We start from the raw sequence: 26,500 nt of genomic DNA on the forward strand, positions 1-26,500 counted from the left end.
GTAGGGGCTCAGTTTTGACAGCAAGGAGGCCTGGGCTCTGTGTCTGCTATACCGGGGGCAGTGTAGAGAATTCAGCTATGGTGCAAGGCTGCTCACTCTTCTGGACAAATAAAGGGATGAAGAGTGTGTTTCTAGGAGAGAGTTAGGCCTTCATCACTGTAGAGAAAAGGGCTGGGTGATAGCTTTGGTCTGGGGGGACATGAAGAACTGAGCAGTTTTTAAAGAAAATCCTGGTAATCAAGCGGTCTTTCAGTTTGTCTTTTTAAGGCACTGAGGATGGTTGAAGGACACCTCCGAAGGGCTGAGAATGGGAGTACCCCATGGGTGCCCATAGGGGATGCAGTGTGGCCACAGGCCAAGATGCCTGTGTGATGAAGGGACGGCCCTGGCTCACCCGAGTACTAGTGTATCTAGTCTCTGCTTTGTAACCTCAGGCTTGGAGAATTGCCACGGGACTCGGCTTTTGTCCACCATCAGGATGCTCTGGGAGACCAAAAATCCAAGTCACTCTAAGAACACTGGTTCTATGAGCTCTGGGATTCCTCCGATAGCAAGGTGAATCTCAACCGGGGTCACCACCTGTACACGCAACCCTATGCTACAAAGAGACTCCAGCTGTCTTTCAAATTCCCAGAAGGGCAATCCCAGGAAGGTTATTCTAGTCCTGTTAAGGAAGGAGTCTGTAGAAAAGTCATCTAGGTTCATGTGAGTTTGGAAAATGAGTGGTTAAATAGAATTAAACTGCTTCTATTTTACAGGATCTCTCAGGGCTTCTCATCTGCTCTCCGGAAGAGGGAGTCTGTGTGTATATTTTAAAAGTCAGGTTCTTATGTGAACAGCAGGTGTTGTTTCTACTTCGTTCTGGGTCATACCAGAAACAAAACACCACTGATGCATTGCTTTAAAACTGCAGAAACACACACATGGATTTGTATACTTAACGTGAATATGTAAATTCTAAAAAAGAGCCAAACAAAGGCCATATGCACAAGGAAAGGATCAGGGGCGGTGGGCGCAGGGCAGCAGTGGAGTTTTTGCTGCAGAGATTGAGAAAAGTCAGCGCCTCTGACTGAAGGTCAAGTGTCCGTGATTCTAATTCTGAATCACTGGGTGACCCTCCCAGGGCCACTTGCCATATCTAGTTCTGTTTCCCCGTACACAAAGCAGAAATGCAGGAAGTAAAGGCATCTCAAACTTTTCCTACAAAACAGGACAAGGATTCAACAAGCCCAGGCTGTTCAAATGTTCTGAGCTCTGTGGTCAAGTCCGCCCCGGTCTAATGTCAGGACGCGGTCTTGCATAGCAGGCACAGAGTCCGTCCCGCCAGGACCGCGGGCCCCTGGCTTATTGGGATCAGGGTGAGTCATGCCCTGGGTGTGTAAACGTGCAGGCACTTGTGCTGCACCCCTGGGCTACAGTGGCTCACAACCCCAAAAGACAATCCTGAAGTCTCGAAAAAACCCTGCATACCTAGAACAATGGGCAAGCAGGTGGCCCCTCTTCCACTGTTCCCAGTGGGAGCAAAATGGCCAGCCTTCAAGTAGCGTGGTATCCTCCCGTGTTAGCCCAGGGGTTTTTCTAGGATTGCGGGTTTTATGGGACTGCCCAAGTGGTTATTTGCTTAGAGTGCACTAAATGCTACCAGAGAGATGGGACCCCCAAGAAAGGACACAGCCCAGAAGCGATTGTTTTCTGCCGGTGGTGATGGCAAGCTTGTGTGTATAGGGTATAGAGCCCGTGTCCTTTGTCCAAATTTTATGATTCCTCTTTTCCATTGCTGAGTCACTGGGTTGTCTTGAAATCTGAGGAAAAAGGCCGATGAGGCGTGGCCTTCGACAGTGAAGCCTGGCTCTTCTGAGTAGAGGAAGAGCGCCACCTTGAGTTGTATGTGAGTACTGCGGACCCCATTTGGATGCCTTTCTAAGCATTTGCCTTTATCGGCTCCTGGGCTTTCTACCCGCAGGCTTTGTAGATCGTTGCTACAGGCAAGGAAGGAGTAAGGAAGAGAAGGACATGTTGAAGAGGCTCCCACCTGACAGGAAGAGAAAATGAAGTGCTGTGTTCTCTGGGAGGAAGGTGAGGTCGAAACCTGAGGCGAGGGGCTGTCATGGTTTAGTAGGGGACAGACAGCTAAAGAAACCTGGCAGGTGAAGGAAAACCTTCTGTTTGGAAAAAACACAGTAATTATCAACCAGTGGATCAATCTTGCTGTTGATATGTGGCCAGATGGTTTAGTCTGTCTCTTCTGCTAATAGATCTAAAACTTAATCTTTCCCTGAAAAAAAAAAAAAATAGGTATAGAGGGATAAGACAGCTGGATAACAGAGATTCTCATGTCTCCCCCATAACATTGAGGAACCCACTGGATTCTGGAAACTGTTGGATCAGTAATTTTTGCAAAAAGAAAGGAACTTTAAAATTTTTCTTGGCATTGTCTCTCCTTTTCCACTTGAACAATAAATGTGTGCAGAAGTCACTCTCATCAACAAGATTGTCACCGGCTGTATTAACTTCAAAGTAGAAGAAGAAAAGAGTGAACAATCTATAAAAAAAAGAGAATGTGCTATACTTGAATGACAGCCTATGAAACTGGGAGATTCATATATGCCCTGCAGAGGGCAATATTTCTCCTTGCCTAAAATATTTTTAATATTTCAAACATATCACCAAGGCAAAGTAACTACATCCAAGGAGGGCAGAAATTGAGAAAGCCTTTCGGGCTCACAAATGACTACAAACATCCCCTGGAAAGGAGAAGTCATTGATGACATGAGTGGTAATTGCTATGATGTGTTCCTTTAGCTTCCTTGGCCTAGAGTTAAGAAAGAGTTGCATAGTAAGAAAGAATGAAAGCGGGAGAAAGATGAGAAAAGATGGAACCTTGTGAAAAGTGGGAGGATTTGCATAGTGAGAGCTGGGAATTCAAATTCTCAAGAAGCCAGACAATGACCACAATCTCTATTTTGGGTGAAGTATTGTGCCGACTCATTCCTGGATGAGAGTTCTCTTACCCTCCGTAGGGTGCCTGCACCATACTCGATGCCCACAAAGGGTTAGATTTGAAGTCTGAAGGAGAACACAGGCACACCCCGTTTTATTGCTCTCCATTCTGTGGGGCTTTGCAGGTGCTGTTTTTTTTTTTTTTTTACAAACTGAAGGCTTGTGGCCACCCTGCCTCGAGCAAGTCTGTTGGCACCATTTTTCCAACAGCCTTTGATCTCTTTGCATCTGTGAACTACATTTTGGTATTTCTCAGTGTTTCAAACTTTGTCATTATCATTATATTTGTTACAGTCCTCTGCAAGTAGTGATTATGACTGCTGAAAGCTCCTTTTTGGTGAACATTCTTTTGGCAATGAAGTATTTTTTAATTAAGGCAGGCACATTGCTCTTTTAGACATGATGCCATTGCACACTTAATGGACTATGGTATCATAACTTTAATTGCACTGGGAAACCAAAAAAAATTGTTTGACTCACTTTATTGGGATATTCACTGCCTAAAAGTGGTCTGGAACCAAACTCACAATATCTCCCAGGTGTGTCTGTACCTTGTTGAAGAGGAACCCAGGTGATCCCAGCACCTAGAGCCCCAGGTAAGTGGGTAAAGCCTTCTGGAAGTCTTGGAGAGTTGGATTCAAGGGGAATTAAGTGGCACATTTACTTGTGGGAATCCCCCTAGAGCATCCCCTCTGCTTTCTGATCCTGGGTTTTGTTTTGTTTTGTTTTTTGTTTTCAGGATCCTAAAGAGAAAAGTAAACTGTGCCTCCCAGCCCTGTAAATGACTCAGGTCTAACTTTTCCAGGGCTTTTCTCTGCACCTGAATCATAGCAGATGAAAACAAGTGATAGCAAGGTAATCATCAGCTAAATGAACATGTCTACCCTTCAGGTCTCTGGAGACAGGTGGGGTTTGATCAGATTGACAGGACCTTCTTTGGAGAAGTCCAACAGTGTCTTAAAAATATGTAACAGTACAAGACTTACTGAGTTACAGATGGTGATGAGTCTTGCTCACAGGGAGTCCAGATAAGGTCTTTGGGTTTCTTCTTGGCCTTTTTAGCAGTGCCCAACACACACACACACACACACACACACACACACACACACACACACACACACATTTCTCACTTTGTCATGCTGCATGGCAGTAGCAATTTTTGATCCAGAATCCCCTGCGCTTTGGGTCGGCACAGCAGAAACGATCATGGACACCTCCTGGATTGTATATAGATTTTTCCATTGCATAGTGGAAAAGGACTGGAAAAATCAGGTCCACCATCCTTGCATGAGAATAAAGACTCTGTTCGTGAAACCAAAGTACGAGAGTAGGTTTTCACTGCATGGAACTTAATACTCTTTTTTTTTCTTTTTTTGCTTGCAGTAGCAAAATAAAGGGAACCAAATCCTTGCAGAGGAATTCTTTGTGGGAGATGAAGGTCAAGTGGAAGGTGAAATGTGGCCAGTTTATGACTTACTATTCTTGAGAGGCAAAACAGATTGCTTTCCTTCAGGGAGATTTGCTTAACCCTCAAGTTTCAGCCAAAGAAACCTATTTGCAAGTCCCCAAACAATGATTATGGAACACACTTCTCCCTCCCACTCATCCCAAACCAGCAAACACAATATCCTATGATAGTAACCCAGAAGTAAAAAATACTTACATCTAGTATGGAAAACATACAAAAAGGTTCCTTACAAATTTAAAATTCTAGGATAGGCAGCAAAAAGGAAAACGTGATGGATTGTTTTCTTTTTTCTTTCTTTTTTTTGCTGTTCCTTAGTGTTATGAACTGTTAAGGCTGGAGGGACCTCTACAAGCTACTCCGTCCATGCACTCTCATGTTGCGGAGCAGAAATAGAGATCCAGTTCTTTTTGGAAGAGTGATTATATACACATCAAGAATTCTACAAAGTTCAGAGGAGACACAGTATGACAACATTCACGACAGACTCCAACCACTTGGTTGATTCACTTCTTAAATTGTTTATGGAGAAGCTGATGTTGTTGTCATAGCTATGAGCTGTGCTGTCATTTCTTAGAACTCAGACAGTTGTTTTAAGCAAAGCTTAGTGGAATGACATAGACGGGTTCTCAGCAACTTGAGAACCTGTTGGTTCAGTCTTTGCTCCCGGCTTTTAAGTCAGTTGCTTTCATCGTTCCCTAGCAACGGTGTGTGTGGAGGTCCCTGTGTGGAGGCCTGTCTCTCCTGGTTCTGGGAAATCATCAGCAATGAAAACCTCACATACCTGCTTGTTTTGTGAGCAAAGCTGCCTACGGTTTGTTCCTTAGGGCCGGTTCCTTGAGATCTTGTTAGCTATTTCTCTACATTAAGTATTTCTTGGCTAATAAAGTTGGCAAATTTGATGTTATGCAAACTTCATCTGTTAAAAATTTTCCTTAACCCAAACTTCTCATGTACTCCATTAACTCATGCGCATTGTGAATCTCCTGGAAGCAGATACAATGCAGAGTATTCCAGCTTTTCTGAGTATAGACACACGTATTTCCCAGCATCTTGTGTCCCAAGGAACACACTTTGGGAAATGCTGAATTACTTCAACCTGTACCTTAAAACCAGGTTCTCCTAGTAGTTCTCCATTCCTGAAAAAAATGATCAACTGAGGTTTTCATATAAAATTTAGCTAAGAAGTAAACAGAGTCCGAGAGTCTTTCTTATGACAAATCAGATACATATTTAGGCCTATGTATGCTTTCATATGCTCTTTGTAAAAACATCTATAGTGGTGCATTTCACAGAGAATAACTAGTTCGTACTACTGTTTTCTGAAATACTTGTTTTCCTCAAAAAATCGTAGTCATGTTTGGAAATGTGTGTTTGCTGTCGCTCTTGTCTACCAGCTTGTGAGGTTTCAGCTATCAGAGACAGGGTGCCTTTCAAGCCCCACCTACTTCAGATTCAGAAGGCGCTGGTGACCTCCGTTCTGGTGAACGCTGCTGGTCCCAGGGAAGAACAGAGAGTGTCGCAGCGTCCTTCCCTCCTTAGCTCTTTCATCAAGAGGGGTGCTGACAGAGGCTTTCGGTCCCCGCAGGGTCCCAGACTGGACTGAAGGTGCAGAGATTGACGCCCTTCACATGGAATCCCAGGACTCAGAATCTCGGCTCGCCTCCGGAGCATTTGGGCTTCCATGAAATAGAAGGACCTGATGGACACAGCACTGTCTCCCTCTTGACAAGCCTGCCCTTCTTTCTCCTCTACTTTCCACCCTGGGAAGGTTGGAATGGATAATTTAATCTAGATTTTTTTTTAATGAGCTTTAGGCAGAAACTGCTATTTCCTTGTGACCCAGGGACACTTGACCCTGGGTTCATTTTCCCTTGATTCTTCTTTCCACTCAGGTATTGGCTTAGGTTAAGATGTGGGTTCAAGGCAGTTGCTCAGTCTTCTGTCTTCTGGGCTCAGGGCAGAGGCACAAATGGATGCTTGGTGGCTCATGGGTAGTGAGGGTTCCACACAAGGGTCTGGAGCCAAAGCTTGTGGGGATGAATGAAAGGGTTTCTCTAGAATGGCTCCTTTGCCTGTGTCCTGGGTCAACCTTCATTCATAATCATAGACTGGGGATTTCAGATCCTGGATCCTTGTTCTCTCTTTCTTTCTCTCCATCTGTCCTTACCAGAGTCACAGCAGTAGCTCTGAGTGTGTTCAGACACCTAAAAACCAAATGGCTTAAGCATCTGATAAAGTTGGCAGTTCACAGCATTCTGGAAAGGTCCCAACTCAATTCCCCTTTCCAGAGGCTGAACCCACATCAGAGTTTGGTGATTAGTTGCTCCTCAGTGGGAACATGGGCCTCCAAGCAAACAAGCGCTGAACTTCTGAAATTGTCCCAAGGTTTGATTGGAATGCAGTTCAAGCCGTCATCTTCCAAGAAGCCTGGATTAAATTCTGGGGAGGAAGACATTTCCTGTCCAGCTTCCCTGAGGGCCCACAGACTTGGTGCCATGCTAAGCGTGAGCCAGGAACCGGCTGTGTTGGTTTCCATATCTGACCAGGAGATGGCACAGTCTGAAAACCTATGTCTGCATCTCCGTAGAAACAAGGCGTTTCTGTTTCCCACAGAGGTCAAAGATCCAAAGCAGAGCTGGAAGGAGACCAAATGTTGTAAAAGACCACAATTCATATCCCGAAGCTTCTTGCAGTCCTTGGGTGTATTTCTTTGGGAGGGCTTGGGGGAAAAACAGCCTAAAGAAATCTCACATGTACATTCTGGGAATTTTAGAGCAGTTTCCCATGTCTTTTTAGAACATGGTACAAAACAAAGCACTTTTATGTTGTAAATAACAATTTTGGGTAGGGATTGGGAGAGGGACTTTCTATTCCTTTTCTAGAAAGAAACAGCCTCCTGATTCCAGTTCCCTGACCTTTCTTGCTGCCCTGAAGGAATAGAAAGTTCCCGACTTCTACAATTGGGCCATTTGACAATTCTCATTCTCATGGAATTTAAAAATTGGAAAGGGTTTTTGAGAACATTTGGTCTGAGCTTCCCCAGCTCAGGGATCGATCTCAGTAGCAGATAATGGAAACGCCGACTGTTGACTAACCTCACGAGGGTCCGCAGTACCTTCACGAAGCTTTCGGCTCATCGGCAGACCCCCGGGGGACGCTCTCATTTCAGCTGGCTACTCCCATGACTGTTACTCCTCATATTGTTTCATGAGAACTTTAGTCATTCACTACCCATGCATTCAATGAATATTTATTTATTTAATTAACTTGACCCGTGGCTTCACATGCCAGACACAGCGGAACAGGTCACGTGTCCCGTCTCACTGAAACCTACGACCAGGAAGCTGACCCTTGAAAAGATTAAGTAGCTTGTCCAAGGAAACACAACGGATCGGTGGTGGTGGTCCTGGCAGGGGGCTTGCTTTGAACCCCGTCTGCTTAACCCAGGGCTCAGACGCTGAACTGCAATGCTCTCGGGCCCCGAAGGGCATATGGCTGCCCCCTCACCCAGCCTGTCGTCTCAGTCCGCCAGCTGAGCGTTTTCATTTGAACCTTTGATAGACACGCCTGCCTTGCGGGGCATCTGGATCTTGTGTTCTTCAGCAACTCAGTCTAACATCTGCTGCTTCTTCCACAGTCCTGGTGGAAAAAAAAAAAAGAATTGGTTAAATAACCATTCAAATATTTGACTGCTATGAGCATGTCCTGGCAATCATTTTATTTTTCTTAGACTGAACAGACCCAGTTTTTTTTTTTTAACTGTTCCCTAAAAGACATGGCTTGCAACCTCCCAATATCCTCTCAGCTCTGTCTGTAAGCCCTTCATTTGTCAATGTTTCTGTTTAGAAGTAGTGCCCCAAATGGTGTGACGGGGCTACACAATAGTGGCTGTGATTGCTTCCCTTAATCTGCACGGTGTCCTGTCCAGTGAGAGGATATGAATTCTGGTTTTATTTAAAAAACCAAGCCAGCTGGTATTTGACCTGGCATAAGCCACTTAATCCCTTTGGGATTCTGTTTCCTGGTTCGTAGGTCACTTTGTAGTCACTGTAACCTCCTGAGACTTGATATTTATTCCTCATTGGTGGGACATCTGCCTCCCCTTAGACTGTGCTCTGTGAAGGGAGCAGCCGAGGCTGCCCTGTTCGCCCCTAGAAACTTGCTCAGCTCCCGGCACCGTGCAACTGTTTAGTTGGTGAAATATCAAACCTACCACATGGGAATAATTGTACCTTCTCTTCTTCCTTCAAAGAACTGTGCAAAACAAATAGTAGAAAATACATGTAAAAGTACTGTGCGATGCCAGGAATATTGCTCTTATCATTACCAACAGACTCCAGTGTGTATGGTTTTTAAAAGAAGTCATACTGTTGATTTGCATGGACTACGAAACTCCCTGGCCATTTATTCATTAATTTATTCAGTTATTCTTTTATTATTTATTAAGTATCTACAGTGTGCTCAGATAATGTACTTTAGTTTCAAGTACCATTTAAAATAAGCTCCAGCAAACTCTTCTCATCTCCTCTAGTTGCACTATTTTCCTTATCCCTAATTTGGGCACCTGTTCAATTATTACAACTACTTACATCACCTACATGTATACAGTCGAAGCCTATTACTTTTCCTACAGCATGCAATGAATTATTTGGGTTTTTACTTGCATTGGTTGGACATATAAATTTCCTTGTGTTTTTTTGCTGGAAAAATCATATGAATAGATAGGTTGTAAGGCCTGTTCCAAATACAGGAAGGTGCTGACATGTTTTAATGCGTTTCTACTGATGGAAGAAGAAAAAGAAAGCATGGCTTAAGGTGGTTTACTTACCCCCAAAAATGTTTGTCATGATTGAAGGTATCAGTCCCTTAGAGTAGTTTGTCCATTTTAGGCTGAAAGGAACCTAAAAAGTAAGGACTGTAACAGAAATTGATACCAGGAATGGTGGCGTATTTTTTTCTCTTCCATTAGAAGCCTTTTTAGGTGAAATTCCTTTTTATGTTCTAATGTTTCCTACAAATGTGTTCCCTGGCACTTTATTAATTAGATTCCCTATTATGTGCCCTCTGGAAGATTTATAATGTGCAGTAGAGAAACCACCACTACGGTGTTTAACCCAATGTTGTCCGATCTGGACTTTGGACTCCTTTGTCCATAGAACACCTGTTTATCGTCCTGGGAAACGCAGACGTAGGATGATCTTGGTTCCATCTGGCTCTAGAGGCAAAGGGGTGCCACTCAAACTCCAGTGATTGCCTTTCTAGATATTCTTCTTCATTTTTAGACATACATTTTCAAAATTCCAGCAAATAGGAAAGAGCCTTAAAGAAGTCTTTCCTTCCTATAATTTGAGTGAGATGCAGGTGTTAGGTGAGGCCTCAGAATCTTCTCTTACAACAGTAGCTCATATAGGTCAGCGTGAGCCCTGACCATACCCCAGAGTTTTTAGTGCCCCAGATAGCCAACCGCATGTCTCGGTGGTGTCTCCCAGCCTTGGGAGCCCTGTCCTTTATGTTTGGCCAACATAGTCAAGGAAGCTGCCTCTTCGGGGAAAGCCGGCTGAGTGAGGGAGATCTTCCTTCTGCAGAAGGGGTGCAGGGGTGCTAGGTGCTCTGACCAGCCAAGCTCTAAGCCCTGAGGATCTCACTCCACCCAACACTCATGACATTTTAACTAGGCACCAGGCCCAGAGTCATGCCTAAAGAGAAGTGGGGTTACCATTCTGGGCTGCACTGTCTTTGCTGGGGAGAACGCTGTTGTTCTGCTTGCTCCCCCTTTGAGGGGTCCCACCAGGCAGGGTCTGGGGGTCCTTTTATCTGTCCTACAAGAGTAAGAGACAGCTGGAACACTGTGCCTTGGAAAACTGTTGATCTTTGGGGAATCTCCACGCTTCCCTGGGCTTAATCCTTGCCCATTGCATCATAGTCCCAGGGCCACAGACTCACCCCCTGAGCCTTCCAGGATAAGAGCCCGATTTTGTCGGTCAGCTGAGAGAGAGGTTTTCTTCTTGAGCATTCATGCATTGCAGGACTCCTGACCATGTTCAGCGGGCTCTGAGCCAGCATCCCTGCTAGGCTGAGTATAACCTTGCTCTTAATATGCTGCTTAACAGAGACGTATTCACTGTTGCTCACCAATACTTAGCCCTATAATAGTGGGTAGCAGTCCCTGAGTCCCCTAATCAATGCCCATTACTTGTTTGTGATCTTGCCTTGTCTTTTACTCTGGAGGAGCAGGAACATGCACGGAGCAGGCTCAGGGTTTCAGGAGATGGTAAACACGGAGGTACACGGACTCTGGGGTCAGACTGCTTTGCTTCCGGTCCAGTTTCTGACGTTCAATACTTAGTGACCTCTGGTGATTGACCTAGGCTTTCCAAGCTTTAATTTCCTCAATTTGAATAAAGAACAACAAACCTATACAATAGGATAATATATACAAGATGGCACTTATAAAGCTTAAGTTAAATACCACACCTGAAGGGTTTAACCCAGTGCCTAGTACAAAATAAGCTCTCACTAAATAATAATGAAAGAAAGGAGGCATCAAAGAAAGAACTTTTGACACCTCCAGCTCCAGTGCCTGGGATCTGAGCTCATGGCTCCCTGCAAATGGGTTTATCGTCCACAACACCAAGCGCCATCTTCTTTTAGACCAGGGTTTCTCAACAGTGGCGCTAGTGGTAATTCGAGCTGAATGATCCTTTGGTGTGGGGCTGCTCTGTGTAGCCGTGTTGCTGACCTCTATGCCCTAGATGCTCGCAGCACCTTCCTTCCCCAAATGGTGACAATCAAAAATATTTCCAGACACGGCCAAGTGTTCCCCAGGGGACAAAATCCCTCCCAGTTTATTAGATCAGAAACAGACTGCTGAGACACAGACAGCTTGAACACGTTAGGGTGTATTCAGCTGGCCACTTGCTTCTAGAGCGACACTGTGGGTTTTCATCCACTCTCTGTCCCTTAACTGCCACCATACTGAAAAACACACAGTCGCAAATCAACACAGACACCTGTGTTCCTAAGGAAACTAAGTGTTTATTTAATAACAACAACAGAAGTAACTATTGAATGAGGAGTGTAAACATAAGTGATATTGTGCACTGATCCTAGAATTATCAAATAGATGCAGGTATTTGTGGACTACTACATATTTTTTTAGAATTTCTGCCATTCTGTAATTTATATTGAAATCCTTAATGTGGTTTATTTTGGTATAGGTATGAGGTGTGGATCAGCCTCATTTTTTTTTGTCCAGATGGCTGAACTTTGCTCCAACACCATTTATTGGACAGTCTGTTTTTTCCTTCACTAGTTTGAAATGGTGCCATCTACTATAAAGAAATCCCTTGTTTTCCATTTGTGTTTCTGGACTTTCTGGTCCTTTCTGCTGATGTTACTTATGGTCCATTTCAAACAGTGACCCTTGATTTAGAGATTTATTGAGCAATTGTTGTTCTGTGTTTATTTTGTTTTTGAAAATAAAAAAGTTAAGATACAATTCACCTAATATAAAACTCACCACTTTTAAATACACAGTTCTGTAACTTTTAGTAGATTCATCATGTTGTGCAACCATCATCTCTAATTCCAGAACAATTCCATCACCCCAAAAGGAAGCCCTGAACCTGTTAGCAGCCACTTCCGACTTCCCCTCCCCTCTCCCTCCACTGTCCCCTGTCAACCACTCATCTACTTTCTGCCTCCATGGATTTGCCTATTCTGAACACTTCATATAATTGGAATCATACAATGTATAACTTTTGCATTTGAATTTTTCCCTTAGCATAATGTTTTCAAGAATCATTCATATGATAGTAATGTATCCATAGTTCATTTCTTTTCATGGCTGTATAATACTCCATTGTATAGTCATATCATGTTTATTTATTGATTCATCAGTTGATGGACATGTGGGTTGTTTGCACATTTTGGCTATAATGAATAATGCTGTTATGAACGTTTGTATGCAAGTTTTTGTTTGAACATAGATTTTCAATCCTCCACTTCTAGGAGCAGAATTGCTGGGTCATATGCTAATCCTATGCTTTACATTTTGAGGAAATGCCAAACTGTTTTACATAGTGCTGAACCATTTAACATTCTGAATAGGTTCTAACATTTCCACATTGTCACCAACACTTGTTGTTTTCTGTTTTTTTTTTTTAAATCATAGACATTCTAGTGGGTATAAAGTGATATCTCCTTGTGGTTTTGATTTGTATCTCCCTAATGCCTAACAATGTTGTGCATCTTTTTATGTGCTTGTTGGCCATTTGTAGATCTTGTTTAGAGAAATGTTTATTCAAATCTTTGCCTACTTAAAATTGGGTTATTTATCTTTTTATATTGAGTTACAAAATTTCTTAAATATATATATTTTAACTCTTTCATGTTTGATTTGCAAACATTTTATCCCATTCTGTGGGTTATCTTTTTACTTTCTTGATAGTGTCCTTTGGCACACAAAAAATTTTACTTTTGAAGTCCACCTTACTAATTTTACCTTGTGCTTTTTGTGTCATATGTAAAAAACCATTGCCTAATCCAAGGTCACTAAGATTTATAACTATGTTACTTTGACTTTTATAGCTTTAGCTCTTCCATTTAGGTTTGATCCATTGTGACCCGTATGGTGTTTAAGGGGTCCGATTTCATTCTTTTGCATGTGAATATCCTAGAATGTACTTGCACACCTTGTGCTTTGTGTTGGGAAAAGGCCTAGTGTAGTCTTGAAAAATAGGCAGTTTCCAAATAGGGAACTGACTGCTCAATTTCAGTTGCAGGTATGTGTGGCTGGAGCTATGACTTGGATGCCAATTGCTAGTCGACAGAATCTCATTCTAACAATCCTCAAGGGACTCTTAAATTATCATGATGGCTTTTCTATATAGAATTTCGAGGCTTCAGATCATTTTCCAGTGAAAGGGGTGGTTGTCCAGGATGGAGACATCTTTTAGGCAGATAGAGATTTTGGCTGGAATGGCATTTGGTTCATGGAATTTGGCTTGCCAGGGATCTTGCAACACTGAGTCTTGAGACTAAAGATGGATAGTCCATTGACAGGGTCAGTTCATGGCCCAGTTTCAGGAAGGAAAGCTGTCTTTCCTCTAGTGAGTCCCTATGTTTTTCCCTGGATGCTATAGGCTCTTAAAAATAAGAGAACATTCTAGACCTAGAAAAATGCTAAAAATTCCACCCTTTCTACAAAGGGTATTCAGTGACTAAAATGAGTGATATTGAGAGTTTTTGTTCCTATTCAGCAATGGATAATCAGGTTCTTTGTTTTTTTTCACCCTTAATGAAAGTTAGGGCTTTGTAGAGTTTTTGTGGGTGGTCCTCATTTTTTGAACCATCTCTCCACTCTTAGATTTAATTAATATTAAGTGTCCAAAGATTTAATAGGATAAATATTTGTGACCAACTCCCTCCATCAATCTCAAGAAACAGTTGCCACTGGAGAATTAAAATGTGAGTCTCCCTTGACCCTGGGGTTCCGGCCAAAAGATCCCACACAGACAGATCCTTTGGCTAGGTTAATGGGTTATTTGTTGCTTGGAGTTGCTGTGTTTTGTATGAAAAGAGCATGAATTGTCCTGACCTGTGTTGAGACTCTGGAATGGAATGCTGTGTTGCCCCTCAGGGTGATAGGAGTTGGGTTTTCATGTAATGAAGATTGTCCATGTGTGACCAAATGCCAGTCTTAAGGATGTAATCTTCCTAAAAAAGGGTCCACTTGTTCCCTGGGCATGAATAAAGCCCATACTGTGTTTGTGTGGCATCCTGTGTCAGTGTCCAGCAGTGCTTAGGGACTCAAGCTTACCACCTTAGGACAGTATCCAAGACACCAATGGCCAGCAATGTGTGACCATTCTGGGAGCGCAGTGGCTTTAAACACTGTGTGGAAAGGGTACAGCAGAATGAGGAGCCAGGAATTTTTTTTCACATAAAGCAAAGGAAGTCCCTTTCACTCTGAGAGCTTGTCCCTTTGGAGTGGAAACTTTTTTCCACTCTACTTATCCTGCTCAGGTATTTGCTCATTGCAAGTAGTTTAAAGACAATAGACATCTGGGTGGAATGTATTCCAGTTACAGTTTTGAATTCCTGGTAGACAGCATGTAATCACAGCTTCAGTAAACCCCTGCTGTGGAACATGTATTCATTATCTTTACTCAAGATACCTTAAGGTACCAGGTCCTGGCCTGCAAACACGAATGCAGGAGTTCACCCCGCCATCTGATGCTCAAAGCCACAGGAATAATAGTTCTGTTACTCTCCAACTGAGTGTGAACATAATTTGGGCCAAAATGTACACTCACTTCACCCCCCTCCCCTCATAAGTCAGGTGACTTAAGAAACAAACATGCTCCGAGAATGGAGCACAGTATTTTAGAAATAGGATACTCGTAGATGATCTCGCTGAGGTTGCCTCCCTCCCTCCCTCCCTCCCTCCCTCCCTCCCTTCCTTCCTCTGCACTGTTATTTTGTTTAAATTAAGGACTGTTTTCCTGGAAGTACAAAGTGGTTGCCCCCTGCCCCACCCCTAGAGAGTACAAATACTGTCTGACAGCAAAGGGAGCACTTGTAACCATGAAAAAACAAAAACCATGGTTCCCTTTATGTAATAGGGCTTTGTCCATTTTTTAAAGCCAGCTGTTCCCACACCAGCTGCTCTTGCTGTTGAAGTTTGGGCACAGAGAGCCTTCCGGGGCCCCAAGCTCCTGTTGTTTCCAAAACGCCCACCTATTCTCTCCCTTTCCATGTTGTTCACAAAAACAATCCATTATTCTTACCATCATGCAACTTGGAAATCTGTGTGATCCCTTAAGGGTAGAAAAAAATAAACATGAGCAAGCCAGAAAAAGATGACGGAAACAAGGTCAAGAGCTGGTAAGTCCTGAAGCAGGAAAGGGAGCACCCTGGGAAGGTGGAAGGCAAAGTGGAGGGAGTGTGTAGGCTTTGTGAACATAATTGGCTGAAAAATAAAAAAGCAAAACAAAAAAGCACCCCCTCCAAACCTTAACTATTATGTATTTTGTTTTCATTATGCAAAGCACTCGGTTTGATGGGCTTTCTTTTTCCATCCAGACAACTTACTTTCATCTTACAGAGGTCAACAGAAAGGGCAAAAAAGACAAGCAGGAATCGGTCTCAGTTCACGTGCCTCTACTGTTCTGTTCGGTCAAACCCCACAAGATTACCAACACTCACCTTGTTGATCTCCAGAACTGGTAATTTCATACGGTTTAACCTAATATGCCTGCAGATGAGACAAGATTGGGTGTAGAGGGTGTGGAGTAGTCACATTTGTCACACACTGATCTTAACCAGTTTGGATATTATAGTTATCATTGTTTTCTGGGACATGTCATCCTGAAGGTGGTGTCTTGGCCTATGGGCCAGAACTGGCCTGTTTCTGTATGGCCCACAGCTGAAAGTGATTTTTATATTTTTAAAGGGTTGTAAGATAAAAAAGAGAATAATACGCAAGAGAGACCATACATGGCCTGCAAAGCCTAAAATATTTATGATCTGCTCCTTTACAGAAAGTATGTGAACAACGGAGTCCCCAGGAGCACCCGGTACCCACACTGCTTCATCTTGTCTTATTTGATTTTTTGCCCTTATTGTGATTATTACAGCCAAGGATTTATTGAGAATAAACAACGTGTGAAGCGCCATTCTAAACATTTACGTTAATCTGTTTAATCCTAACAAAACCCTGTCCAGAGGTACTATTATCATTCCCGTTGTACACAACTGGAAAGAGCTGGGACGGGAGTTTGAACCCAAGGGCCACACTCTGCCCATGTCAAATACAATATGAGCTGCTTCTGATGCGAGTTCAAACTTCTGTCACTTATTCTGACAAATCGCATGCTAGCGTTTCGTAAAGTGGACGCTAAGGAAGGGACAGAAATGAACTGTCTAAGCAAATTAAATATTTTTATTAATTCACATTTCAGTTGCTATGCCGAAGTATTTTACTTAACATTTCATTCAGCAGTTGAAGACGTATTGATTGGGTAATTATTTCGTCTTAGGTATTTGGGAGCTTCCTGTTGTCCTAATCCTTACTGCATAAAAAGAAAGAGACAAAATGAAAAGCAGTCATCCTAGGTAAACTCTGACACTCACAGTATGGTTGGGTATCTTATCATTAGGTATTCTGGCAATTAGTGGTCCGTTTAATGCATTTAGGTAGCATTAACCTACCTTTAGTCTTAGGTGGTGCATGGTTTCCAAAAAGGGTGGAAGAATAAGCCCAGGTCCCATCCAAAGAGCTACTGGATGAAACCAGGATGAACTGAACACTGATAATCAGAAGGCCTTTTCCATGCCTTTTGCAGGACCTGTGGTCACCTTGGGACTTGGCCAGTGTGAGACTTTTGGGAGGAAGGAACAGCTGAGCTATGTTTCAAACATGATCAGAATGTTGTATTTCCTTTCAATATTTTTATAATTCATTTATTTTTTAATGTATAGCTTTGTAATGAATCTGGGAATTTTTATTTCTGAAAAATTAGAGGTAGAGGTCTGTATTTACTTTCTCAATTAGTTTGGAAATGGAACTCTTCCAGACAGTTTTTCCAGCACCCTTTATTAATCATTCTGACTTTACCCTACAAGCAAAGTCATCATATTTGTGTAGGAATATGTATGTAAGAGAATGGCCGTAACAGCTGCATTTGTAATAATAAAATATAGAACTTAATCTAAAGGTCTAGCACTACTTAGATGTATCTAATTGTATTTATGCTGCTTTGGCTTAACTGAGGGTCTTGAATCTGTAGCTTGATACCTTAATCAGTTTGGAAGAATTCTCTCCTGGTATTTCATTAAATACTGTTTTTGCCCCAGTTAGTTTCTCCTTGTCTTCTAGGAATTTCAATTATACATATGTTAAACTATTTGATGACATCACATTTCTTGTGTATTTCTTGGTGCTCTGTTCCATCTTTGCTTTGTTTCTTTTTGTGCTTTAGTTTGGATTTTTTTTGATGACTTGTCTGTGAGTTCACAAATTCTATTTTCTACTGTTTCTAATCTGTTGTTAAATCCATGCAATGAATTATTAATTTCAGATACTATTTTTTTATTTACAAAAGTCACTTTATATATTTTTAGAGTCCCACCGTCTTCTATTTTTTTATGCCTATTAAGCCATGAATTCATAGTGACTGGGTTCCAGCAGCTCAGGTTCCTTTCCATTGGTTCTCACAAACCGTGCTTCTCTCCGGGGAGCATGCTGGCGCTTCAGCTGAACCCATGTACCTTTCTGGTTGGCTTCCTTCTTTTTTGATCATTTTCCTTCACTTTTCAGGGAGCTATCTCAGCTCTTGTTGTGCTTAATATGCTCAGTATATACATTCATTCTCTTTGCAAGAATCTTGCTCTTTGTCTGTCTACAATGCCAACAGCATGCTGGGTAGCACTGTGGACTCTTCCAGTTTTGCCATGGAAACGTTTGTGGGGCATTCCTTTTTGAGCAGTGCCCGTTCCCTTGATGTCAGCAATGTCACCTTTCTTGTAGATTTGCATGTAAATGGCCAAAGGAACAGCTCCGTGTTTTCTAAAAGCTCTAGGAAACATATAGTGGGTTCCTCTATTCTTTCTCTTTGTGTTGGTCATTTTGGTGAATTACTGGAAGATGGTGGTCCTGGCTGAAAGGAGTAAAATAGTCATTTACTCTTTTAAAAATAAATTCCAATTCTCTGCATAATTCTCTATCTCACATAGCTATGCTTTACTTTCTTTAACAATTCAGGATGGATGTGAAGGTCTTAATATGCTTATACGTCTGAATCTCCTGAGGTTCCAGTTCTCTGGTCTGCTGATTCTCTTAGTTTATAGCCAGCCAATTCTCCTCTTATCATTGCCTGGATGATAAATTATAGGGGCTCTGGAAGATGCTTTCCTTCTAAACGAAATTTAACCCAAAGAGGATCACACCTGGAATTTTCTTCTGAAAGCAGATAGAGAACCAGCAATTCTCCCTGATCATGGGCTTTGTCAGGACCTGTTTACTTAAGTTTTCACCTTTCTGGTTTTCAATAGAAAGTTCCAGGGGTTTACACTCCTCTAAGTTGGCAGACTTTGCAAGTATAGGGAGCTGCTGAAATCTGTCAGCAGTTTAGCCCCCTGTCTGCTTGCTTCCACCAGATTTCTTGGAGTTCTCAGCTTACACATATTCAGTTGAGGCGTATACTGTTTCAGGGTATTTGTGTGCAGAATTTGGGGCTCACACTTTCTGACTCCTTCCTCTTCAGGACTAATTTCCAGCCACGATTGAAACCATGAACTCTTGAGCTCTGTCTCCTACCTCAATTCAATGTAACTGCTTAGGTTCAATTCCTAGAATTGGAAAGTACTGACCATTTCCCTGAGGAGAAAAGCTGGATAAACAGGCAGCTTGCCTAGAGTCTGTCCTTTCAGGGGCCATAGCCCACCTAGTCCCGTTATGCTCTGGTGATTCTTCCTGGCCTTGGAATAATTCCTCCGGTTTTGGAATTGCTACCACCAGGAAGGCCACTCTGATGTAAAGCTGTCTTGTGGTACGCGGAGCTCACCCAGGCTGGTACGGATTTACGTTGTGCGTTGCACTCAGAAGAGCAAGACAGGACTTGAAAATCGGACATGATAAATTATTTAGTGACTCCAGTAAATAAGGGAAATTACAGTATTTTGTGCTGGAATATGCTTCTGTTTCCAGGGCTGACAGCGTTTTCAGTATGTATGAAAGGCTGGAAAGCACATGCCTTGTAGATTTCCGGTTTCTGTGGCCGGAAAGAGCGCCAGGGAGCATTAACCTGTCCCCAGTGTAGAGACTAAGCGCATTTGTAAACAGTGTTGACACGTCGCAGCTGCCTTCAACTCCGCAGGCGTGACACTTTTGCAGCGCTCACGCTCACCCGGTTGGGATGCATCCCCAGCCAGGCCCTGCCAAGAAGCCTGGGGCAGATTCTGGGAAGACGGGGACATTTGATTCCATCCAGGTGGCTGGAAGAAGAAAGCAAATATTTCTCTACTTGCTCAGGGCCTCTAAATAGTAAGCTTCTAGAAGTATTCTGGAATTGGGAATCCATCAATATTTTAAAAATCAGACCAAGAGATGGCACCCTTTGAAAACTTAACCTTGGCAAATGAAAGGAAAAAAATACAGAAAGGTGTTCTTTACGTTGGTTCCAGAATTGTAATGCGGAGCTGGGAAAAGGACATTTTATTAAGTACCTTAAATGACATCTTAGTGATGGTCTGAGGGATTTTTGTCATTCCAGTGTTTTCAATTTTGAAAAATTGAGGAAGGAACCTTATGTACTTTTCTGGGGAAGTTGGAGACATTTTGCGATGTTCTGAAGAAAAATGCAGACAAAGCCTTTTGTGTTGATGTAAATCACCGGATGGAGTCGGAGGACTTTTCCCCCCATCCCTTCTTTACTAGGGAAGTATAGCTACTCTAAGTAAAGAGGCGGGAGGTAAAATTAGGCTCTAAGCCATGAGACTTCCTACACCAATATTACATGTAGGTGTAGCAAATTGACTTTCTTAGTATCTGAGTGCATTAAAGTTAATTAATTCTTTCCATCACGAGCCAAGAATGTATAGTATAAGGATTTAATTAAACTCCTGCTATGCATAGTTGTAACATGTGGGAATGTCTTCTACTCTAAACAAAATGGTATTCGTATCCTGCACCTGAAGCTTGAAAGTATGATAGGTCCGAAACCCAAGAACACAAAGTTTAGATTTGCCTGTGTTGCTATTATAGAAAATCAGAAAATTCCTTTCTCTCTTCCACATTTCCATATTCCCAGTCTTAACAGTGTTCTTGGTTGATGTGAGATGATTTCTGAGGAAGAAGTTTCATCTATTAGGACTTTTCCAACTTATCAGCCATTTTTCTGAGACCCTAAAATAAAAAAAAAAAATGCAATAGGCTGTTCCCAAACTTTGGGGACCCATGTCTCATCTTACAGCCCTCAGAACTCCTTTGTTCAAGGAACCCCCCACTCCTTGCTTTGTTGCGAATATTATCAGCATATTGGGAAAAGGACTTTTGTTTCCCTCTTATTCCTTCTCCAAATTAATTTCTGTCCCTTCCCCCATACGCCTCTAGCCATTTGCTCTCCTCTCTCATCTCCGGGAACATTCCCCTGCTGCCGGATTCAGCTAATACACTGAGAGAGCGTGAAGCAGAGAAGGAACAAGCTAGCAGGCTGGAAGAACGACCATTCTCCTAAAAACCCATCTTGTTAGCCTGCTACAGGGGACAGTTTATATAAGGTAAATGGGAAGGGAGAGTTTTCATCCACTTGCACACTCTACTGCAGCAAGCTAGGGTCTGACACACATTCCTGGGCTCTTCCATGGTCACCAGGGGCAGTTGTTCCTGTAAATATAAAAGGAAATGCTGATGAAGAGTCTTGTGGTATTTTTCAGTTCCCCTCATTGGCTTTGAACTATTTGTCTCTCTAAATTTTAGGAACAAGACAGACCCACAAGGAATGTTGCTACATCCCCTCAGTTAACCTTGTGGCCTGCAAGGAGCTAGAGACTAGATTTTAAATCTTTGTGGCCCGGTTGTATCCTCATTATCCTTCATCCAGTCTGTCCTTCAGCTCAGCTCCTGTTTATGACGCATTCCCCAAGTATAATGATCTCTTACTAAAGAGAACTGGGTTTTGGTTCACTGGGTAGAAGAAGAGGAGAAAAGGAGGTGACTCCAGGAAAAATGGTGATTTTTGTTAGCAAGAAAGCACCGTATGGAGGCACTTTATGGGGAAATAAGGGGCAAGGACTCAGAAAGGGAGACAGGCAGTTGCCAAGAGGCGACACTGCCCACTTTGCAGCTTCTCTTAGGGCAGACTGGGTTTCCTTAATTCCTAGAGATAAGGTTTTGTTCTACTCAATTCTTAATTGTGGGAAAGACCTTCAGTATCGTTTATGTTCCACAGTCTTATACTTATATACAAGTGATTAGCGTCAATAGATTTGTCTCTCTGTCACGTGGAACAATGATCAGCTATTTATTTGACGCGTTGCTGATGTGGACTCAGCCCTACCTGCTCTAGGCAGACCATTCTTGCCGTTCCAGACAAGAGCTCTTCTGCCTCCTGAGTTTCCGCCTCTGTACCTTAGTTCACGAAGCTTTTTTCTGCTTAAACTGTCTTTCCCATCTACTCTCATCCAACCGTGTGCTCCCCAGAGTCAAGGAGGATGTGCCAATTTAATTAGGGTAACACCTTACCCTTGACTTGCTTTATTCAATCTCCTGCCTCGTCACTATCATAACAAGGAGTGAGAGGAAAGTTTTATTGGGTGCTGTCTTCATGACATCCGATGTCCATATCTTCTTTGTAGAGCTCAAGACAGTATCCAGCCTGCAGCACCTGCCAAGACCACTGGTCTAGTTTCCGATGCATCTGCATTTCCAGCATACGAGCACCCGTAACACCCCAACACACCCTCAACGCACGTGCAGACACAGTATAGCAGGATGGGCTTAAATCCCCATGTAGAGACTGGGATGAGATGATCTGGGAGCAAAACAAACAACAGCAATGAAAGAACAAATTGATACAATTCAAAAGAGATACCTCTGATGGTTCTATTTGCTGAACCAAAATGGAATCTTATTAAAAATGTGTTCTTCCTTGTAGAAGCTGCCCAATGTCCTTGATTTTTTTTTTAATAATCAAAAAGCCTGTTTAGACTTGCATTTTGATTCTTCTGGTTTTGAAAGTATTTTGTGTTAATGGTACCCTCATCTCAGCCCATAGATGGTGACCTTTGTAATATTTTTAAGGCGTTTTAATACTCCTAAATTTTATGCAGGCATTAGAGGGTTGAATTGCTGTTATGATTGTGGGAAATAGCTTGGAGGTCCATACGTTGATTTTGACGTACTGCAGGTTAATTATATGTGGATTGCAAACTGCAATATGTAGTCACTATTTCATTCCACAGGCACTGACACAATTTTCATTATTCATTATTCATGATCAAGCTTGGAAGAAAGGCAAATCCAGGAGCTTTGAAGTGGTACTGCTTTGGGGGCCGTGGGTTTGCATAACTTTATTTAGGAGGCCCTTTACACAGGAGTTTGTGCTTTTAGATGCCACAGGTAGCTGCAGGCTTTGTCTGAGCTGCAGGTAAACTGGGGCTGCAGCACTCTGTAAACGAAGATAAATAGGGCTCAACTGACTGTTGGTTGAAATTCCATGTCTTCCGCATCTACTTTCTGCCTCCAGCTAGTACACTAGGAGCCAGGCAGGGAGTTGAGATCAAGAAACTGGAGAAGGGAATTCAAAAGGTTTACAGTGGAGGATTTAAAATTAATATGAGGGCAGGCTAACTATGATAATAAAGATACCCACATCTCATTCGCTTAATACTCAGTGACCATGTCTCCTCCACGTGGGACAAAGATGCTTAACCCGAGGTGCGCAGAACTCAAGGGTTCCGGGATGCAATACAGGGGTCCATGGGTTGGGGTGGGAAAAAAAGGGCATCTGTATTTTCCTTAATCCCAGCTAAAAATGGACACTATTTTCCCAAATGAATGTGGTTTGTTGCCAGGGAGCCTGAGCTACTTGCTCATGGCCTTCTGTGTGTGTTGTTGAGAGAGATGGGAGAAAGATACCTTATGAAGAAACCAAAACAGAAAGCCAGGCGTCCCACTTGGTCACTGATCTCCAGGGACAAGGATGAGAGGTAAACACAGTAATGAGATAAAGGGCAGAGTTCAAAGCTGAGAGTGGAAGGCAGAGCTTGGAGAAGTCTCTTGTCTGTAGGAATCCTTTATAGATTTTGTAAGTGGCTTGGAGCTTTGCATCCAGGCAGGAAGTTCTTAAGGGCTCTTGTCTGGCTCAAGGGGGGAACGTTAGAGTGTGATGACAAAGTCAGTTCACCTCATGTCCACAGGTTTAATTCTAAGACAGGATTTGCTGGGGAATAAGGGTAGGGAATCCATGCTTTTCTTTCCCATGAACCGCAGGCAATTTTCTGAGTCTCTGGTTACTGTCTAATGACTGCAATTATTTGGCTTGGGTATCAAAGGAATTCAGTTTTCCATCTTCAAGACTTACAGTATATTGTGTACATCACAGTGACAGTGCACCTTTCAAACCTATTCCACCATGCCCCTTGGAGGCGTGACCTCTGCAGCCATCCCACAACAAAGTGGTTCCCTGACCTTATTTCCTCATTCTCTCCCCGTTGCTCCCCCCATCTCAGCCCCACCATCTGTCTTATTGTTCCTTGCTCACGCCAGGCATACTCCCACCACAGCACTTCACCTTGCCCTCATTTCTTCTACCTAGAATTTTCTCTTTTGTGGTTTACTTCCTCACCTTCTTCAAGTGTTGGCCCGGGTTCTCCTTGGTGAGTCTACACTAACCTTCCTACAGAAGAGTGTCATTCTCAGTTCCTCTCCTCTGCTTCATGTTTCTGCTTCGTACGTATCACTGCCTCAGTGTCCCTTCATTTATTATTCCTGTTGTTAATTGACTGTCTGAAATAATTAAAACATGCCGGAAGCTTATTCCATTGGAAGGAATACCTGGAAGCAATGCAATAACTTACCTTGAAGTTTATGTCTTTTTGAATATTTAACAACAGGAGACAGGGGTCCAAACCACTTTACACAACAATAAACTGGAAAGATGGTTTCTGAGTGGCCAGGATCTGCTTATTGTGAAGAACAGAATTTTGCTGTGGAATTCGGAGAGAACAGTGACTCAGAGTGTATGTAGCAAGATAAAAAATCATTGTCTAGTTCTGAAGATGAGCTTAGAGGTAACGATATGATATCACAACTTAAAAACCCGGAGGTTAACATGTACCGTCCTCTGCAGTCATATGAAGCAATATGGGCGCTTGTCCCAGCGGCAGGAGCTCTGGGGCTAGCCTGCCTGGGCTGGAATCAGTCTCTGCTTCTGCCCGCTGTGTGTGGTGGATGCGCTTGGTGCCCACCCTGATCTCCTCCTCTGAGCTTGTCCGCTCGTTTCCCAGCTGCTGCGAGCTTTGTTACTGGCTCACAACCACTTTTCTTCTCCTGAGAATTGCCTTTGGCTAAATGAGAGCCACCCCACCACCTCCTGAGATACCAGCATCCATGTGGTGTGGCCAGGTGGCTGGTGGGGACCTTAAAGTGACTCTGGCCCCTCATGCAGGTGCATGCCCGGAGGTAACAGTCCACTGAGTCACAAACAAATCCACGTTCCTGATACGACTTCCCCAACAGCTCTTGTGACCAACAGTCTCCCTTGCCTCCCGGGGCCATCCCTTTGGGCGCCCCTCCCCTTGTGCACCCCTCAGAGCCTAACAACACTCTGCCCTTTGGTTTGAATTCACCTATCGGGCCTTAGCCCAGGGCCCCCCAAAGCACTCCACCCACAGACCTTAATAAAATCACAGGGGCCCTATCACACTCTTCCTCTGCACTCTGCCTTGACCTCCCCGTACAGCCTCTGCCCCACGTGCTTCCTTCAGGTCTTCTATTTCAGTTCTCCTGTGGTTTGTTGTTGAACTGGAAACTCAGGCTGCCGCAGGCTGTGCTCCACTCAACAAGCTTCGTTAACTGAAAGGGCGGTAAAGCCGGGCTTGCTCGTGACCACGGAGAATGCCTTTCGCTGTGAGTGGCTGACCAACTGGCTCTCCAGGAGGGTAGCTCCGTCTGAGAGGGGTCCTCCACCGCGTGCCGGCGGCCTTCGGATGTGCACGGCTTTGCCTGCTACCTGGGCGGCATGGTGCTCCGCTGCCCTCCCCAGTGTGCAAGCGCCGGAAACAAACAACCCGAGTCCTCAGGAACCTCAGCGCTGGTTTGAAGTGCCTCGGGTGTGTCTTCCGCCTGTTATCAGAGGTGTATTCCCCCAGCCGGGGTTCGACTTCCAATGGATTTGCAGACTCTAAGCGCCGACCCAGCCGCTGCTCTCATGTGAATTGGCTAAGATTTGTGCTAGGTCAGTTGCATTAGTCAATGGCTGGGACATGTGTGAACCCCCGCCCAGGTGTGGCCTGCCGGACAGCCATGCGGGCAGTGCCCTTAGAAGGAGGGAAGGGAGACTCCCCGTCCCTGACCCCTGTGTTTGCCAGTGACACCAGGACTCCAGGTCCCACGCAGCCCCATTGGGTCACCCTTGCACCCGAGGTCGCGGCTTCTCACCCAGGCCGGGGCAGCCAAGGCCAGCTCTCCCTCTGTTGCCACAGGCTTGGTTGCTGTCACACTGCATCCCTTGACCCTGTGAGATATGCGGCTCTCACTCCTGGCATGTGGCCTAAGAGCTAATGGCCTGATATCAAGGGCTGGGGCGCCTGCTGTGGGTGGCACCTGAACCACCAGAGGAAATTACAGGCTCCTCACTCAATGCCAAACACCCAAAATTACAGGCTCCTCACTCAGTGCCAAACATGAAAGGGCATTGCTCAGCACCCCTGCACACCCGCGGGCCCAGGCCCAGCCTGGCTCTGAACTCGCAGCTCTCGGGGGCCATCGTCTTGCTGCCCGTGGACTAGGAGGCGACCCTGACCCCAGTGGCTGACTGGGACACCCTGGAGAGGGAAGTGGCCGTCTAGGAGCCCGGCCACTGGAACACCCACCGCAGCACCTTCGTAAGGTCAAATCAGTGGGAGATAATAGAGAATTAAAAACTGAACCACGAAATGTCAAGTAATTTCAAGATCAAACACATTGTAAGCGACTTTGTACAACAGAAGGGAAAAGGGGTTGGCAGCGAAGGAAGAGAGGGTTTAATCCTACTGCCATTGCAGCGAGGCAGCTCCTCGCTGGTATTTCCAAAGACCCCAAAGGCACCACTTTTTAAAAAACTCCTAGAGTCTGAGGGCCAAATTCTTGAGAGTCACAAGGGACTCCTGCCCCATTCAGGGGGGGCCGACCCAGGGCCCAAACCACTGAGTTAGCCAGAGTCAGAGCAAAGGCTTGCTGCGGTCATGGTTCCCAGCATCATACAAGAGGCTTCCTCCGTGACCAGGCACAGTCCACACCCCAAAGTGTGCACGTGGGCGTGCGCGCGC

General features: G+C 44.0%; 2 long non-coding RNA genes and 1 pseudogene across 2 annotated transcripts; 2 read left to right on the forward strand and 1 right to left on the reverse strand.

Annotated features, from left to right (window-relative positions):
* Positions 1-1,059: 1,059 nt before the first annotated feature.
* LOC140849189 (uncharacterized) lies at positions 1,060-8,924 on the forward strand. The gene is made up of 3 exons (XR_012130851.1): positions 1,060-3,596; positions 3,740-3,855; positions 4,384-8,924. It is a non-coding gene; the product is annotated as an uncharacterized lncRNA (long non-coding RNA).
* Positions 8,925-15,025: 6,101 nt separating this feature from the next.
* On the forward strand, positions 15,026-16,568 carry LOC118968132 (uncharacterized). Its single transcript, XR_005055545.2, has 3 exons — positions 15,026-15,355; positions 15,554-15,696; positions 16,012-16,568. It is a non-coding gene; the product is annotated as an uncharacterized lncRNA (long non-coding RNA).
* An 886-nt stretch (positions 16,569-17,454) lies between these two features.
* On the reverse strand, positions 17,455-18,097 carry LOC108406422 (large ribosomal subunit protein eL21-like; annotated as a pseudogene).
* Positions 18,098-26,500: the final 8,403 nt, after the last annotated feature.

The sequence above is a fragment of the Manis javanica genome, chromosome 4 (assembly GCF_040802235.1).
Source record: "Manis javanica isolate MJ-LG chromosome 4, MJ_LKY, whole genome shotgun sequence".
NCBI lineage: Eukaryota > Metazoa > Chordata > Mammalia > Pholidota > Manidae > Manis > Manis javanica.